This window comes from Camelus ferus, chromosome 4, assembly GCF_009834535.1.
Source record: "Camelus ferus isolate YT-003-E chromosome 4, BCGSAC_Cfer_1.0, whole genome shotgun sequence".
Classification (NCBI taxonomy): Eukaryota; Metazoa; Chordata; class Mammalia; order Artiodactyla; family Camelidae; genus Camelus; species Camelus ferus.
The window spans coordinates 2,031,606-2,051,571 of NC_045699.1; positions in this window are offsets into that span (position 1 = coordinate 2,031,606).

Sequence of the window (19,966 nt, forward strand, 5' to 3'; positions counted from 1 at the left end):
ACTCCATACATATATATGTGGTTGGTAATAGCTCCAACTCGGTTTTACCATGTAATTGCAGGAACTTCAAACTAGCACTAGGAAACAGACTGAGAACCAAGAGTAAAAGTTTCTCCTGCAACCTGTTCCCTAGGTGCTAGATGAACGAACGTCTCTCCAGAAGCTTACATCTGAGAGATAAGTGTGGGTGAATGCCGTACTTCACATAGCTTGTTGGGAACACAAAGTTTCTTTTCAGTTGCAAACTCCACTCCATACATATATATGGGGAAGTACTAGCTCCAACTCTGTTTTACGGTGAAAACTGCAGGAACATGAAACCGGCACTAGAAAACAGACTGAGAAACCAGAGTAAAAGTTTCTCCTGCAAACAGTTCCCTTGGTGCTAGGTGAACTAAAGTCTCTCCACATGCTCAGTTGTGAGAGATTAGTGTGTGTGAAAGCCGTACTTCACTTAGCTTGTTGTGAACACAAAGTTTCTTTTCAGTTGCAAACTCCACTCCATACATATATATGGGGTGATACTAGCTACAACTCTGTTTTACAGTGAAAACTGCAGGAACATGAAAACGGCACTAGAAAACAGACTGAGAAACCAGAATAAAAGTTGCTCCTGCAAACCGTTCCCTTGGTGCTAGGGGAACGAACTTCTCTACACATGCTCAGTTCTGAGAGATAAATGTGTGTGAAAGCCGTCCTTCACCTAGTTTGTTGGGAACACAAAGTTTCTTTTCAGTTGCAAACCCCACTCCAAACATATATATGGGGAGTTTATAGCTCAAACTCGGTTTTACAGTGAAAACTGCAGGAACTTCAAACCGGCACTAGGAAACAGACTGAGAAACCAGAGTAAAAGATTCTCCTGCAACCCGTTCCCTTGTTGCTAGATGAACGAACGTCTCTCCACAAGCTTAGTTCTGAGAGATATATGTGGGTGAATGCCGTCCTTCACTAAGCTTGTTGGGAACACAAAATTTCTTTTCAGTTGCAAACTCTATTCCATACATATATATGGGGAAGTACTAGCTCCAATTCGGTTTTACAGTGAAAAATGCAAGTACGTTATAAGGGCACTAGGTAACAGACTGAGAGACCAGAGTATAATGTTTTCCTGCAACCCGTTCCCTTGGTGCTAGGTGAACGAACTTCTCTCCACATGCTCATTTCTGAGAGATAAGTGTGTGTGAAAGCCGTCCTTCACCTAGGTTGTTGGGAAAACAAAGTTTCTTTACACTTGCAAACACAATTCCATACATATATATGGGGAGATACGAGCTCCAACTCGGTTTTACAGTGAAAACTGCAGGAACTTCAAACCGGCACTAGGAAACAGACTGAGAAACCAGAGTAATAGTTTCTCCTGCAAACAGTTCCCTTGGTGCTAGGTGAACTAACGTCTCTCCACATGCTCAGTTGTGAGAGATTAGTGTGTGTGAAAGCCGTCCTTCACTTAGCTTGTTGTGAACACAAAGTTTCTTTTCAGTTGCAAACTCCACTCCATACATATATATGGGGAGACACTAGCTCCAAATCGGTTTTACGGTGAAAACTGCAGGAATATGAAAACGGCACTAGAAAACAGACTGAGAAACCAGAATAAAAGTTGCTCCTGCAAACCGTTCCCTTGGTGCTAGGGGAACGAACTTCTCTACACATGCTCAGTTCTGAGAGATAAATGTGTGTGGAAGCCGTCCTTCACCTAGTTTGTTGGGAACACAAAGTTTCTTTTCAGTTGCAAACCCCACTCCAAACATATATATGGGGAGTTTATAGCTCAAACTCGGTTTTACAGTGAAAACTGCAGGAACTTCAAACCGGCACTAGGAAACAGACTGAGAAACCAGAGTAAAAGATTCTCCTGCAACCCGTTCCCTTGTTGCTAGATGAACGAACGTCTCTCCACAAGCTTAGTTCTGAGAGATATATGTGGGTGAATGCCGTCCTTCAATTAGCTTGTTGGGAACACAAAGTTTCTTTTCAGTTGCAAACTCTATTCCATACATATATATGGGGAGGTAATAGCTCCAACTTGGTGTTACAGTTAAAACTGCAGGAACTTCAAACAGGCACTAGGAAACAGACTGAAAACCCAGTGTAAAACTTTCACCTGAAACCCGTTCCCTTTGTGCTAGAGGAACGAACGTCTCTCCACATGCTCAGTTCTGAGAGATAAGTGTGTTTGAAACCATTCTTCACCTAGCTTGTTGGGAACACAAAGTTTATTTTCAGTTCCAAACTCCATTCCATACATATATATGGAGAGGTGCAAGCTCCAACTCGGTTTTACAGTGAAAACTGCAGGAATTTTATACCGGCACTGGGAAACAGACTGAGAAACCTGAGTAAAAGTTTCTCCTGCAACCCTTTCCCTTGGTGCTAAGTAAATGAACGTCTTTCCAAATTCTCAGTTCTGAGAGATTAGTGTGTGTGAAAGCCGTCCTTCACCTAGCTTGTTGGGAACACAAAGTTTCTTTTCAGTTGCGAACTCCACTCCATACATATATATGGGGAGATTCTAGCTCCAACTCGGTTTTACGGTGAAAACTGCAGGAACATGTAACCGGCACTAGGAAACAGACTGAGAACCCAGAATAAAAGTTTCTCCTGCAACCCGTTCCCTTGGTGGTAGATGACCGAACGTCTCTCCACATGCTAAGTTCTGAGAGATAAGTCTGTGTGAAAGCCGTCCTTCACCTAAAATGTTGGGAACACAAAGTTTCTTTTCAGTTGCAAACTCCATTCCATACTTATATATGGGAAAGTACTAGCTCCAACTCTGTTTTACAGTGAAAACTGCAGATATTTATACCGGCACTAGGAAACAGACTGAGAACCCAGAGCAAATGTTTCACCTACAACTCTTTCCTTTGGTGCTAGATGAATGAACGTCTCTCCACATGCTCACTTCTGAGAGATAAGTGTGTGTCAAAGCCGTCCATCACCTAGCTTGTTGGGAACACAAAGTATCCTTTTCAGTTGCAAACTCCACTCCATACATATATCTGGGGAGGTAATAGCTCCAACTCTGTTTTACAGTGAAAACTGCAGGAACTTCAAACTAGCACTAGTAAAGAGACTGAGAACTCAGAGTAAAAGTTTCTCCTGCAACCCGTTCCCTTGATGCTAGATGAACGAACGTCTCTCCACATGCTCAGTTCTGAGAGATATATGTGTGTGAAAGCCGTCCTTGAACTATAATTTTAGGAAAACAAAGTTTCTTTTCAGTTGCAAACTCCATTCCATACTTATATATGGGGAAGTACTATCTCCAACTCGGTTTTACAGTGAAAACTGCAGGAACTTTATACCGTCACTAGGAAACAGACTGAGAAACCAGTGTAAAAGTTTCTCCTACAAAACTATCCCTTGGTGCTAGATGAACGAACGTCTCTCCACATGCTTAGTTCTGAGAGATTTGTGTGTGTGAAAGCTGTCCTTCAACTAGCTTGTTGGGAACACTTTGTTTATTTTCAGTTTCAAATTCCACTCCATACATATATAGGGGAGGTTCTAGCCCCAACTCGGTTTTACAGTGAAATCTGCAGGAAATTCAAGCCGGCACTACGAAACAGACTGAGAAACCAGAGTAAAACTTTCTCCTACACACCGTTCCCTTGGTGCTAGGTGAACGAACTCTCTCCACATGCTCTGTTCTGAGAGATAATTGTGTGTGAATGCCGTCCTAAACCTAGCTTGTTGGGAACACAAAGTTTGTTTTCAATTGCAAACTACACTCCATACATATAAATGGGGAGTTACCAGCTCCAACTCGGCTTTACGGTGAATACTGCAGGAACATCAAACCGGCTCAAGGAAACAGACTGAGAACCCAGAGTAAAAGTTTCCCATGCAACCCTTTCCCTTGTTGCTAGATGAACGAACGTCTCTCCACATGCTCAGTTCTGAGAGATAAGTGTGTGTGAAAGCAGACCTTCACATAGAATGTTGGGAACACAAAGTTTCTTTTCAGTTGCAAACTCCATTCCATACTTATATATGGGAAGGTACCAGCTCCAAATCGGTTTTAAAGTGAAAACTGCCGGAACTTCAAACCGGCACTAGGAAACAGACTGAGATACCAGAGTAAAAATTTCACCTTCATCCCGTTCCCTTTGTGCTAGGTGAACGAACGTCTCTCCACATGCTCAGTTCTGAGATATAAGTGTGTGTGAAAGCCGTCCTTCACCAAGCTTGTTGGGAACACAAAGATTATTTTCAGTTGCAAAGTCCACTCTATAAATATATATGGGGAGGTACTAGTTCCAACTCGGTTTTACAGTGAAATATGTAGGAATTTCAAACAGGCACTTGGAAACACAATGAGAAACCAGAGTAAATGTTTATCCTGCATCCCGTTCCCTTGGTGCTAGATTTACAAACGTCTCTCCACATGCTCAGTTCTGCGAGATAAGTGTGTGTGAAAACCGTCCTTCACCTAGCTTGTGGGAACACAGAAATTATTTTCAGTTGAAAACACCAATCCATACATATATATGCGTAGGTAGTAGCTTAAACTCGGTTTTCCAGTGAAAACTGCAGCAACTTCAAACTGGCACTAGGAAACAGACTGAGAACCCAGAGTAAATGTTTCTACTGCAACCCGTTCCCTTGGTGCTAGATGAACGAACGTCTCTCCACATGCTCAGTTCTGAGAGATTAGTGTGTGTGAAAGCCGTCCTTCACTTAGCTTGTTGCGAACACAAAGATTATTTTCAGTTGCAAACTCCACTCCATATATATATATGGGGAGGTAGCAGCTGAAACTCGGTTTTCCAGTGAAAACTGCAGGTACTTCAAACCGGCACCAGGTTAAAGACTGAGAATCCAGGGTAAAAGTTTCTCCTGCAACACGTTCCCTTGGTGGTAAATGAACGAACGTCTCTAAACATGCTCAGTTCTGAGAGATACGTGTGGGTGAAAGCCGTCCTTCACATAGCTTGTTGGGAACACAAAGTTTCTTTTCAGTTGCAAAATCCACTCCATACATATATATGGGGAGGTAATAACTCCAACTCTGTTTTACAGTGAAATCTGCAGGAAATTCAAGCCGGCACTAGGAAACAGACTGAGAACCCAGAATAAAAGTTTCTCCTGCAACCCGTTCCCTTGGTGCTAGATGAAATAAAGTCTCTCCACATGCTCAGTTCTGAGAGATAAGTGTGTGTGAAAGCCGTCCTTCAACTATAATGTTGGGAAAAGAAAGTTTCTTTTCAGTTGCAAACTCCATTCCATACTTATATATGGGGAAGTAATATCTCCAACTCGCTTTTACAGTGAAAACTTCAGGAACATTATACCGCCACTAGGAAACAGACTGAGAAACCAGTGTAAAAGTTTCACCTACAACCCGTTCCCTTGGTGCTAGATGAACGAACGTCTCTCCACATGCTCAGTTCTGAGAGATTTGTGTGTGTGAAAACCGTCCTTCAACTAGCTTGTTGGGAACACTTTGTTTATTTTCAGTTGCAAATTCCACTCCATACATATATAGGGGAGGTACAAGCCCCAACTCGGTTTTACAGTGAAAACTGCAGGAAATTCAAACCGGCACTAGTAACAGACAGAGAAACCAGAGTAAAACTTTCCCCTGCAAACCGTTCACTGGTGCTAGGTGAACGAAGTCTCTCCACATGCTCAGTTCTGAGAGATAAGTGTATGTGAAAGCCATCATTCACCTAGCTTGTTGGGAACACAATGTTTATTTTCATTTGTCAACTCCAATCCATACATATATATGGGGAGGTACTAGCTCCAACTCGGTTTTATACTGATAACTCCAGGAACATCAAACAGGCACTAGGAAATAGACTGAGAAACCAGAGTAAATGTTTCACCTGCAAACCGTTCCCATGGTGCTAGGTGAACGAACGTCTCTCCACATGCTCTGTTCTGAGAGATAAGTGTGTGTGAAAGCCTTCCTTCACCTAGTTTGTTGGGAACACAAATTTTCTTCTCAGTTGCAAACTACACTCCATATATATATATGGGGAGGTATTAGCTCCAAATCGGTTTTACAGTGAAAACTGCAGGAATATCAAAACGGCACTAGGAAACAGACTGAGAAACCAGAGTAAAAGTTTCACCTGCAACCCGTTCCCTTGTTGCTAGATGAACGAACGTCTTTAAACAAGCTAAGTTTTGAGAGATAAGTGTGTGTGAAATTCTTCCTTCACCTAGCTTGTTGGGAACATAAAGTTTCTTTTCAGTTGCAAACTCCACTCCATACATATACATGGGGAGTTACTATCTCTAACTCGGCTTTACAGTGAATACTGCAGGAACATCAAACCGGCACAAGGAAACAGACTGAGAACCCAGAGTAAAAGTTTCCCCTGCAACCCATTCCCATGGTGCTAGTTGAACGAAAGTCTCTCCACATGCTCACTTCTGAGAGATAATTGTGTGTGAAAGCCGTTCTTCACCTAGCTTGTTGGGAACACAAAGTTACTTTTCAGTTTCAAACTCCAATCCATTCATATATATGGGGAGGTACTAGCTCCAAATCGGTTTTATGGTGTAAAATGCTGGAACTTGAAATCGGCACTAGGAAACAGACTTAGAACCCAGAGTAAAAGTTTGTCCTGCAACTCGTTCCCTTGTTGCTAGATGAACGAAAGTCTCTCCACATGCTCACTTCTGAGAGATAAGTGTGTGTCAAAGCCGTCCTTCACATAGCTTGTTGGGAACACAAAGTATATTTTCAGTTGCAAACTCCACTCCATGCATATATCAGGGGAGGTAATAGCTCCAACTCTGTTTTACAGTGAAAACTGCAGGAACATCAAACTAGAACTAGGAAAGAGACTGAGAACCCAGAGTAAAAGTTTCTCCTGCAACCCGTTCCCTTGATGCTAGATGAACGAACGTCTCTCCACATGCTCAGTTCTGAGAGATATGTGAGTGTGAAAGCCGTCCTTGAACTATAATTTTAGGAAAACAAAGTTTCTTTTCAGTTGCAAACTCCATTCCATACTTATATATGGGGAAGTACTATCTCCAACTCGGTTTTACAGTGAAAACTGCAGGAACTTTATATCGTCACTAGGAAACAGACTGAGAAACCAGTGTAAAAGTTTCTCCTACAAACCTTTCCCTTGGTGCTAGATGAACGAACGTCTCTCCACATGCTTAGTTCTGAGAGATTTGTGTGTGTGAAAGCTGTCCTTCAACTAGCTTGTTGGGAACACTTTGTTTATTTTCAGTTTCAACTTCCACTCCATACATATATAGGGGAGGTTCTAGCCCCAACTCGGTTTTACAGTGAAATATGCAGGAAATTCAAACCGGCACTAGGAAACAGACTGAGAAACCAGAGTAAAACTTTCTCCTGCACACCGTTCCCTTGGTGCTAGGTGAATGAAGTCTATCCACATGCTCTGTTCTGAGAGATAATTGTGTGTGAATGCCGTCCTTCACCTAGCTTGTTGGGAACACAAAGTTTCTTTTCAGTTGCAATCTACACTCCATACATTTAAATGGGGAGTTACTAGCTCCAACTCGTCTTTACGGTGAATACTGCAGGAACATCAAACCGGCACAAGGAAACAGACTGAGAAACCAGAGTAAAAGTTTCCCATGCAACCCTTTCCCTTGTTGCTAGATGAACGAACGTCTCTCCACATACTCAGTTCTGAGAGATAAGTGTGTGTCAAAGCAGACTTTCACATAGAATGTTGGGAACACAAAGTTTCTTTTCAGTTGCAAACTCCATTCCATACTTATATATGGGAAGGTACCAGCTCCAAATCGGTTTTACAGTGAAAACTGCAGGAACTTCAAACCGTCACTAGGAAACAGACTGAGATACCAGAGTAAAAATTTCACTTTCAACCCGTTCCCTTTGTGCTAGGTGAACGAACGTCTCTCCACATGCTCAGTTCTGAGAGATAAGTGTGTGTGAAAGCCGTCCTTCACCAAGCTTGTTGGGAAGACAAAGATTATTTTCAGTTGCAAAGTCCACTCTATAAATATATATGGGGAGGTACTAGTTCCAACTCGGTTTTACAGTGAAATATGTAGGAATTTCAAACAGGCACTTGGAAACACAATGAGAAACCAGAGTAAATGTTTATCCTGCATCCTGTTCCCTTGGTGCTAGGTGAAAGAACGTCTATCCACATGCACAGTTCAGGGATAAGTGTGTGTGAATGCCGTACTTCACCTAGCTTGTTGGGAACACAAAATTTCTTTTCAGTTGCAAACTCCAATCCATACATGTATTTAGGGAGGTACAAGCTCCAACTCGTTTTTCTTGTGTAAACTGCAGGAACATCAATCCGGCACTAGGAAAAAGACTGAGAAACCAGAGTAAATGTTTATCCTGCATCCCGTTCCCTTGGTGCTAGGTGAACGAACGTCTATCCACATGCACAGTTCAGGGATAAGTGTGTGTGAAAGCCGTACTTCACCTAGCTTGTTGGGAACACAAAATTTCTTTTCAGTTGCAAACTCCAATCCATACATGTATTTAGGGAGGTACAAGCTCCAACTCGTTTTTCTTGTGAAAACTGCAGGAACATCAATCCGGCACTAGGAAAAAGACTGAGAAACCAGAGTAAAAGTTTCTCATGCAACCCGTTCCCTTTGTGCTAGATTTACGAACGTCTCTCCACATGCTCAGTTCTGAGAGAAAAGTGTGTGTGAAAACCGTCCTTCACCTAGCTTGTGGGAACACAAAGATTATTTTCAGTTGCAAACTCCACTCCATATATATATATGGGGAGGTAGCAGCTGAAACTCGGTTTTCCAGTGAAAACTGCAGGTACTTCAAACCGGCACCAGGTTAAAGACTGAGAATCCAGGGTAAAAGATTCCCTTGCAACACGTTCCCTTGGTGGTAAATGAACGAACGTCTCTAAACATGCTCAGTTCTGAGAGATACGTGTGGGTGAAAGCCGTCCTTCACATAGCTTGTTGGGAACACAAAGTTTCTTTTCAGTTGCAAACTCCACTCCATACATATATATAGGGAGGTAATAGCTCCAACTCTGTTTTACAGTGAAAACTGCAGGAACTTCATACTGGCACTAGGAAACAGACTGAGAATCCAGAATAAAAGTTTCTCCTGCAAACCGTTCCCTTGGTGCCAAATGAAATAAATTCTCTCCACATGCTCAGTTCTGAGAGATAAGTGTGTTTGAAAGCCGTCCTTCACCCAGCTTGTTGGGAACACAAAGATTAATTTCAGTTGAAAAGTACACTCTATAAATATATATGGGTAGGTACTAGCTCCAACTCGGTTTTACAGTAAAAAATGTAGGAAATTCAAACCGGCACTTGGAAACACAAAGAGAAACCATAGTAAAATTTTATTTTGCAAACCGTTCCATTGGTGCTAGGTGAACGAACGTCTCTCCACATGCTCAGTTCAGAGATAAGTGTGTGTGAAAGCCGTCCTTCACATAGCTTGTTGGGAATAAAAAGTTTTTTTCAGTTACAAATTCCAATCCATACATATATAAGGTGAAGTAATAGCTCCAACCCGGTTTTACAGTGAAAATTGCAGGAAATTCAAATCGGCACTAGGAAACAGACTGAGAAACCAGAGTAAATGTTTCTTCTGCAAACCGTTCCCTTGGTGCTAGATGAATGAACGTCTCTACACATGCCCAGTTCTGACAGATAAGTGTGTGTGTAAGCCGTCCTTCACCTAACTTGTTGTGAACATAAAGTTTCTTTTCAGTTGCAAACACTAATCCATATATATTCATGGGGATTCACTAGCACCAACTCGGTTTTACAGTGAATACTGCAGGAACATCAAACAGGCACAAGGAAACAGACTGAGAACCCAGAGTAAAAGTTTCTCCTGCAAACCGTTCCCTTGGTTCTAAGTGAACGAACGTCTCTCCACATGCTCTGTTCTTAGAGATAAGTGTGTGTGAAAGCCTTCCTTCACCTAGCTTGTTGGGAACACAAAGTTTCTTTTCAGTTGCAAACTACACTCCATACATATATATGGGGAAGTACAAGCTCCAAATCGTTTTTACAGTGAAAACTGCAGGAACTTCAAACCGGCACTAGGAAACAGACTGAGAACCCAGAGTGAAAGTTTGACCTGCAACCCGTTCCATTTTTGCTAGATGAACGAACGTCTCTCCACATGCTCATTTCTGAGAGATAAGTGTGTGTGAAAGCCGTTCTTCACTTAGCTTGTTGGGATCACAAAGGTTATTTTCAGTTTCAAACTCCACTCCATACATATATATGGGGAATTACTACCTCCAACTCGGTTTTACATTGAAAACTGCAGGAACTTAAACCATCACTAGGATACAGAAAGAGATACCAGACTAAAAGTTTCCCCTGCAACCCGTTCCCTTGGTGCTAGATGAACGAACGTCTCTCCACATGCTCAGTTCTGAGAGATTAGTGTGTGTGAAAGCCGTCCTTCAACTAGCTTGTTGGGAACACAATGTTTACTTTCTGTTGCAAACTCCACTCCATACATATATAAGGGAGGTACTAGCTCCAACTCGGTTTTACAGTGAAAACTGCAGGAACATCATACCGGCTCAAGGAAACAGACTGAGAAACCAGAGTAAAAGTTTCTCCTGCAAACCGTTCCCTTGGTGCTGGATGAACGAACGTCTCTCCACATGCTCATTTCTGAGAGATAAATGTGTGTGAAAGCCGTCTTTCAAGTAGCTTGTTTTGAACACAAAGTTTCTTTTCAGTTGCAAACTCCACTCCATACATATATAAGGGCAGGTACTAACTCCAACTCGGTTTTACAGTGAAAACTGCAGGAACATCCAACCGGCTCAAGGAAACAGACTGAGAAAACAGAGTAAAAATTTCTCCTGCAACCCGTTCCCTTTGTGCTACATGAACGATCGTCTACCACATTCTCAGTTTCCAGAGATAAGTGTGTGAAAGCCGTTCTTCACCTAGCTTGTTGGGAACACAAAGATTATTTTCAGTTGAAATTCCTCTCCATACATATATATGGGGAGGTTCTACATCCAACTCGGTTTTACAGTGAAAACTGCAGGAAATTCAACCCGGCACTAGGAAACAGACTTAGAAACCAGAGTAAAAGTTTCACCTGCAACCCGTTCCCTTGGTTCTAGATGAACGAACGTCTCTCCACATGCTCAGTTCTGATTGATAAGTGTGTGTCAAAGCCGTCCTTCAGCTAGCTTTTTGGGAACACAAATTATCTTTTCAGTTGCAAACTCCACTCCATACATATATCTGGGGAGGTAATAGCTCCAAATCTGTTTTACAGTGAAAACTGCAGGAACTTCAAACTAGCACTTGGAAACAGAATGAGAAACCAGTGTAAAAGTTTCTCCTGCAACCCGTTCCATTTTTGCTAGATGAACGAACGTCTCTCCACATGCTAAGTTCTGAGAGATTTGTGTGTGTGGAAGCCGTCCTTCAACTAGCTTGTTGGGAACCCTTTGTTATATTCAGTTTCAAATTCCACTCCTTATATATATAGGGGAAGTACTAGCCCCAACACGGATTTACAGTGAAAACTGCAGGAAATTCAACCCGGCACTAGGAAACAGACTGAGAAACCAGAGTAAAACTTTCTCCTGCAAACCGTTCCCTTGGTGCTAGATGAACGAACGTCTCTCCACATGCTCATTTCTGAGAGATAATTGTGTGTGAAAGCCGTCCTTCAAGTAGCATGTTTTGAACACAAAGTTCCTTTTCAGTTGCAAACTCCACTCCATACATATATATGGGCAGGTACTAACTCCAACTCTGTTTTACAGTGAAAACAGGAGGAACTTCATAACGGCACTTGAAAACAGACTGAGATACCAGAGTAAATTTTTCTCCTGCAACCCGTTCCCTTTGTGCTACATGAACGAACGTCTACCACATTCTCAATTCCCAGAGATAAGTGTGTGAAAGCCATTCTTCACCTAGCTTGTTGGGAACACAAAGATTATTTTCAGTTGAAACTCCTCTCCATACATATATATGGGGAGGTACTACATCCAACTCGGTTTTACAGTGAAAACTGCAGGAAATTCAACCCGGCACTAGGAAACAGACTTAGAAACCAGAGTAAAATTTCACCTGCAACCCGTTCCCTTGGTTCTAGATGAACGAACGTCTCTCCACATGCTCAGTTCTGATAGATAAGTGTGTGTGAAAGCCGTCCTTCGCATAGCTTGTTGAGAACACAAAGTTTCTTTTCAGTTGCAAACTCCACTCCATACATATATATGGGGAGGTACTAGCTCCAACTCGCTGTTACAGTGAAAGCTGCAGGGACTTCATACCGGCACTAGGAAACAGACTGAGTATCCAGAGTAAAAGTTTCACCTGCAACCCGTTCTCTTGGTGCTAGATGAACGAATGTCTTTAAACAATCTTAGTTTTGAGACATAAGTGTGTGTGAAAGCCGTCCTTCACCTTGCTCGTTGGGAACACAAAGATTATTTTCAGTTGCAAAATCCACTCCATTCATATACATGGGGAGTTACTAGCTCCAACTCGGTTTTACAGTGAATAATGCAGGAACATCAAACCGGCACAAGGAAACAGACTGAGAAACCAGAGTAAAAGTTTCTCCTGCAACCCGTTCCCTTTGTGCTAGATGAACGAACGTCTCTCCACATGCTCATTTCTGAGAGATAAGTGTCTGTGAAAGCCGTCCTTCAAGTAGGTTGTTTTGAACACAAAGATTCTTTTCAGTTGCAAACTCCACTCCATACATATATATGGGCAGGTACTAACTCCAACTCGGTTTTACAGTGAAAACTTCAGGAACTTCATAACGGCACTAGAAAACAGACTGAGATACCAGAGAAAATTATTCTCCTGCAACCCGTTCCCTTTTTGCTACATGAACGATCGTCTACCACATTCTCAGTTCCCAGAGATAAGTGTGTGAAAGCCATTCTTCACCTAGCTTGTTGGGAACACAAAGATTATTTTCAGTTGAAACTCCTCTCCATACATATATATGGGGAGGTACTATATCCAACTCGGTTTTACAGTGAAAACTGCAGGAAATTCAACCCGGCACTAGGAAACAGACTTAGAAACCAGAGTAAAAGTTTCACCTGCAACCCGTTCCCTTGGTTCTAGATGAACGAACGTCTCTCCACATGCTCAGTTCTGATTGATAAGTGTGTGTCAAAGCCGTCCTTCACCTAGCTTGTTGGGAACACAAAGTATCTTTTCAGTTGCAAACTCCACTCCATACATATATCTGGGGAGGTAATAGCTCCAAATCTGTTTTACAGTGAAAACTGCAGGAACTTCAAACTAGCACTTGGAAACAGACTGAGAAACCAGTGTAAAAGTTTCTCCTGCAACCCGTTCCCTTGGTGTTAGATGAACGAACGTCTCTCCACATGCTAAGTTCTGAGAGATTTGTGTGTGTGAAAGCCGTCCTTCAACTAGCTTGTTGGGAACCCTTTGTTTATATTCAGTTTCCAATTCCACTCCATATATATATAGGGGAAGTACTAGCCCCAACTCGGTTTTACAGTGAAAACTGCAGGAAATTCAACCCGGCACTAGGAAACAGACTGAGAAACCAGAGTAAAACTTTCTCCTGCAAACCGTTCCCTTGGTGCTAGGTGAACGAAAGTCTCTCCACATGCTCAGTTCTGAGAGATAAGTGTGTGTGAAAGCCGTCTTTCACCTAGCTTGTTGGGAACACAATGTTTATATTCAGTTGCCAACACCAATCCATAAATATATATGGGGAGGTACAAGCTCCAACTCGGTTTTACAGTGATAACTCCAGGAACATCAAACCGGCACTAGGAAATAGACTGAGAAATCAGAGTAAATGTTTCACCTGCAATCCGTCCCCTTGGTGCTAGGTGAATGAACGTCTCTCCACATGCTCTTTTCTGAGAGATAAGTGTGTGTGAAAGCCTTCATTCACCTAGCTTGTTGGGAACACAAAGTTTCTTTTCAGTTGCAAACTACACTCCATACATATATATGGGGTAGTACAAGCTCCAAATCGTTTTTACAGTGAAAACTGCAGGAACTTCAAACCGGCACTAGGAAACAGACTGAGAAACCAGAGTAAAAGTTTCACCTGCAACCCGTTCCCTTGGTGCTAGATGAACGAATGTATTTAAACAAGCTTACTTTTGAGACATAAGTGTGTGTGAAAGCCGTCCTTCACCTAGCTTGTTGTGAACATAAAGTTTCTTTTCAGTTGCAAACTCCACTCCATACATATACATGGGGAGTTACTAGCTCCAACTCGGTTTTACAGTGAATACTGCAGGAACATCAAACTGGCAAAAGGAAACAGACTGAGAACCCAGAGTAAAAGTTTCTCCTGCAACCCGTTCCCTTGGTGCTAGATGAACGAACGCCTCTCCACATGCTCAGTTTTGAGAGATAAGTGTGTGTGAAAGCCGTAAGTCACCTAGAATGTTGGAAACACAAAGTTTCTTTTCAGTTGCAAACTCCATTCCATAATTATATATGGGGAGGTACTAGCTCCAACTCGGTTTTACAGTGAAAAATGCAGGAACTTTATACTGGCACTAGGAAAAATACGGAGAAACCAGAGTAAAAGTTTCTCTTGTAACCCGTTCCCTTTGTGCTAGATGAACGAACGTCTCTCCACATGCTCAGTTCTGAGAGATAAGTGTGTGCGAAACCGTTCTTCACCTAGCTTGTTGGGATCACAAAGGTTATTTTCAGTTGCAAAGTCCACTCCATACATATATATGGGGATTTACTACCTCCAACTCGGTTTTACATTGAAAACTGCAGGAAATTAAAATCATCACTAGGAAACAGAATGAGAAACCAGAGTAAAATTTTCCCCTGCAACCCGTTCCCTTGGTGCTAGATGAACGAACGTCTCTCCACATGCTCAGTTCTGAGAGATTAGTGTGTGTGAAAGCCGTCCTTCGCCCAGCTTGTTGAGAACACAAAGTTTCTTTTCAGTTGCAAACTCCACTCCATACATATATATGGGGAGGTACTAGCTCCAAATCTCTGTTACAGTGAAAGCTGCAGGGACTTCAAACCGGCACTAGGAAACAGACTGAGTATCCAGAGTAAAAGTTTCTCCTACAACCCGTTCCCCTGGTGCTAGATGAACGAACGTCTCTCCACAAGCTTAGTTCTGAAAGAAAAGTGAGTGTGAAAGCCGTCCTTCATCTAGCTTGTTTGGAACACAAATATTCTTTTCAGTTGCAAACTCCACTCCATACATATATATGGGGAGTTACTAGCTCCAACTCGGTTATACAGTGAATACTGCAGGAACATCAAACCGGCATAAGGAAACAGAATGAGAACCCAGAATAAAAGTTTCTCCTGCAACCCGTTCCCTTGGTGCTAAGTGAACGAACGTCTCTCCACATGCTCTCTTCTTAGAGATAAGTGTGTGTGAAAGCCTTCCTTCACCTAGCTTGTTGGGAACACAAAGTTTCTTTTCAGTTGCAAACTACACTCCATACATATATATGGGGAGGTACTAGCTCCAAATCGTTTTTACAGTGAAAACTGCAGGAACTTCAAACCGGCACTAGGAAACAGACTGAGTAACCAGAGTAAAAGTTTCACCTGCAACCCGTTCTCTTGGTGCTAGATGAACGAATGTCTTTATACAAGCTTTGTTTTGAGACATAAGTGTGTGTGAAAGCCGTCCTTCACCTAGCTCGTTGAGAACACAAAGATTATTTTCAGTTGCAAACTCCACTCCATACATATACATGGGGAGTTACTAGCTCCAACTCGGTTTTACAGTGAATAATGCAGGAACATCAAACCGGCACAAGGAAAAAGACTGAGAAACCAGAGTAAAAGTTTCTCCTGCAACCCGTTTCCTTGGTGCTAGATGAACGAACGTCTCTCCACATGCTCATTTCTGAGAGATAAGTGTCTGTGAAAGCCGTCCTTCAAGTAGCTTGTTTTGAACACAAAGTTTCTTATCAGTGGCAAACTCCACTCCATACATATATATGGGCAGGTACTAACTCCAACTCGGTTTTACAGTGAAAACTGCAGGAACTTCATAACGGCACTAGAAAACAGACTGGGATACCAGAGTAAATTTTTCTCCTGCAACCCGTTCCCTTTGTGCTACATGAACGATCGTCTACCACATTCTCAGTTCCCAGAGATAAGTGCGTGAAAGCCATTCTTCACCTAGCTTGTTGGGAACACAAAGATTATTTTCAGTTGAAACTCCTCTCCATACATATATATGGGGAGGTACTACATCCAACTCGGTTTTACAGTGAAAACTGCAGGAAATTCAACCCGGCACTAGGAAACAGACTTAGAAACCAGAGTAAAAGTTTCACCTGCAACCCGTTCCCTTGGTTCTAGATGAACGAACGTCTCTCCACATGCTCAGTTCTGATTGATAAGTGTGTGTGAAAGCCGTCCTTCACCTAGCTTGTTGAGAACACAAAGTTTCTTTTCAGTTGCAAACTCCACTCCATACATATATATGGGGAGGTACTAGCTCCAACTCGGTGTTACAGTGAAAGCTGCAGGGACTTCAAACCGGCACTAGGAAACAGACTGAGTATCCAGAGTAAAAGTTTCTCCTACAACCCGTTACCCTGGTGCTAGATGAACGAACGTCTCTCCACAAGTTTAGTTCTGAAAGAAAAGTGAGTGTGAAAGCCGTCCTTCATCTAGCTTGTTTGGAACACAAATATTCTTTTCAGTTGCAAACTCCACTCCATACATATATATGGGGAGTTACTAGCTCCAACTCGGTTATACAGTGAATACTGCAGGAACATCAAACCGGCACAAGGAAACAGAATGAGAACCCAGAGAAAAATTTTCTCCTGCAACCCGTTTCCTTGGTGCTAGGTGAACGAACGTCTCTCCACATGCTCTGTTCTTAGAGCTAAGTGTGTGTGAAAGCCTTCCTTCACCTGGCTTGTTGAGAACACAAAGTTTCTTTTCAGTTGCAAACTACACTCCATACATATATATGGGGAGGTACTAGCTCCAAATCGTTTTTACAGTGAAAACTGCAGGAACTTCAAACCGGCACTAGGAAACAGACTGAGTAACCAGAGTAAAAGTTTCACCTGCAACCCGTTCTCTTGGTGCTAGATGAACGAATGTCTTTAAACAAGCTTAGTTTTGAGACATAAGTGTGTGTGAAAACCGTCCTTCACCTAGCTCGTTGGGAACACAAAGATTATTTTCAGTTGCAAACTCCACTCCATACATATACATGGGGAGTTACTAGCTCCAACTCGGTTTTACAGTGAATAATGCAGGAACATCAAACCAGCACAAGGAAACAGACTGAGAAACCAGAGTAAAAGTTTCTCCTGCAACACGTTTCCTTGGTGCTAGATGAACGAACGTCTCTCCATATGCTCAGTTCTGAGAGATAAGTGTGTGTGAAAGCCGTCGTTCTCCTAGAATGTTAGGAACACAAAGTTCTTTTCAGTTGCAAACTCCATTCCATACTTATATAAGGGGAGGTACTATCTCCAACTAGTTTTTACAGTGAAAAATGCAGGAACTTTATACTTGCACTAGGAAAAAGACTGAGAAACCAGAGTAAAAGTTTCTCCTGCAATCCGTTCCCTTAGTGCTAGATGAACGAACGTCTCTCCACATGCTCAGTTCTGAGAGATAAGTGTGTGTGAAAGCCGTTCTTCACCTAGCTTGTTGGGATCACAAAGGTTATTTTCAGTTGCAAACTCCAATCCATACATATATATGGGGATTTACTACCTCCAACTCGGTTTACATTGAAAACTGCAGGAACTTAAAACCGGCACTAGGAAACAGAATGAGAAACCAGATTAAAAGTTTATCCTGCAACCCGTTCCCTTGGTGATAGATGAACGAACGTCTCTCCACATGCTCAGTCCTGAGAGATTAGTGTGTGTGAAAGCCGTCCTTCATCTAGCTTGTTGGGAACACAATGTTTACTTTCAGTTGCAAACTCCACTTCATAAATTTAAGGGCGAGATATTAGCTCCAACTCAGTTTTACAGTGAAAACTGCAGGAAATTAAAACCGGCTCTAGGAAACAGACTGAGAAACCAGAAAAAAGTTTCTCCTGCAACCCGTTACCTTGGTGCTAGATGAACGAACGTCTCTCCACATGCTCATTTCTGAGAGATAAGTGTCTGTGAAAGCCGTCCTTCAAGTAGCTTGTTTTGAACACAAAGTTTCTTTTCAGTTGCAAACTCCACTCCATACATATATATGGGCAGGTACTAACTCCAACTCGGTTTTACAGTGAAAACTGCAGGAACTTCATAACGGCACTAGAAAACAGACTGGGATACCAGAGTAAATTTTTCTCCTGCAACCCGTTCCCTTTGTGCTACATGAACGATCGTCTACCACATTCTCAGTTCCCAGAGATAAGTGTGTGAAAGCCATTCTTCACCTAGCTTGTTTGGAACACAAAGATTATTTTCAGTTGAAACTCCTCTCCATACATATATATGGGGAGGTACTACATCCAACTCGGTTTTACAGTGAAAACTGCAGGAAATTCAACCCAGCATTAGGAAACAGACTTAGAAACCAGAGTAAAAGTTTCACCTGCAACCCGTTCCCTTGGTTCTAGATGAACGAACGTCTCTCCACATGCTCAGTTCTGATTGATAAGTGTGTGTGAAAGCCGTCCTTCACCTAGCTGGTTGAGAACACAAAGTTTCTTTTCAGTTGCAAACTCCACTCCATACATATATATGGGGAGGTACTAGCTCCAACTCGGTGTTACAGTGAAAGCTGCAGGGACTTCAAACCGGCACTAGGAAACAGACTGAGTATCCAGAGTAAAAGTTTCTCCTACAACCCGTTCCCCTGGTGCTAGATGAACGAACGTTCTCCACAAGCTTAGTTCTGAAAGAAAAGTGAGTGTGAAAGCCGTCCTTCATCTAGCTTGTTTGGAACACAAATATTCTTTTCAGTTGCAAACTCCACTCCATATATATATATGGGGAGTTACTAGCTCCAACTCGGTTATACAGTGAATACTGCAGGAACATCAAACCGGCACAAGGAAACAGAATGAGAACCCAGAGTAAAATTTTCTCCTGCAACCCGTTCCCTTGGTGCTAGGTGAACGAACGTCTCTCCACATGCTCTGTTCTTAGAGCTAATGTGTGTGAAAGCCTTCCTTCACCTAGCTTGTTGGGAACACATAGTTTCTTTTCAGTTGCAAACTACACTCCATACATATATATGGGGAGGTACTAGCTCCAAATCGTTTTTACAGTGAAAACTGCAGGAACTTCAAACCGGCACTAGGAAACAGACTGAGTAACCAGAGTAAAAGTTTCACCTGCAACCCGTTCTCTTGGTGCTAGATGAACGAATGTCTTTAAACAAGCTTAGTTTTGAGACATAAGTGTGTGTGAAAACCGTCCTTCACCTAGCTCGTTGGGAACACAAAGATTATTTTCAGTTGCAAACTCCACTCCATACATATACATGGGGAGTTACTAGCTCCAACTCAGTTTTACAGTGAATAATGCAGGAACATCAAACCAGCACAAGGAAACAGACTGAGAAACCAGAGTAAAAGTTTCTCCTGCAACACGTTTCCATGGTGCTAGATGAACGAACTTCTCTCCATATGCTCTGTTCTGAGAGATAAGTGTGTGTGAAAGCCGTCCTTCTCCTAGAATGTTAGGAACACAAAGTTCTTTTCAGTTGCAAACTCCATTCCATACTTATATAAGGGGAGGTACTAGCTCCAACTAGTTTTTACAGTGAAAAATGCAGGAACTTTATACTTGCACTAGGAAAAAGACTGAGAAACCAGAGTAAAAGTTTCTCCTGCAATCCGTTCCCTTAGTGCTAGATGAACGAACGTCTCTCCACATGCTCAGTTCTGAGAGATAAGTGTGTGTGAAAGCCGTTCTTCACCTAGCTTGTTGGGATCACAAAGGTTATTTTCAGTTGCAAACTCCAATCCATACATATATATGGGGATTTACTACCTCCAACTCGGTTTACATTGAAAACTGCAGGAACTTAAAACCGGCACTAGGAAACAGAATGAGAAACC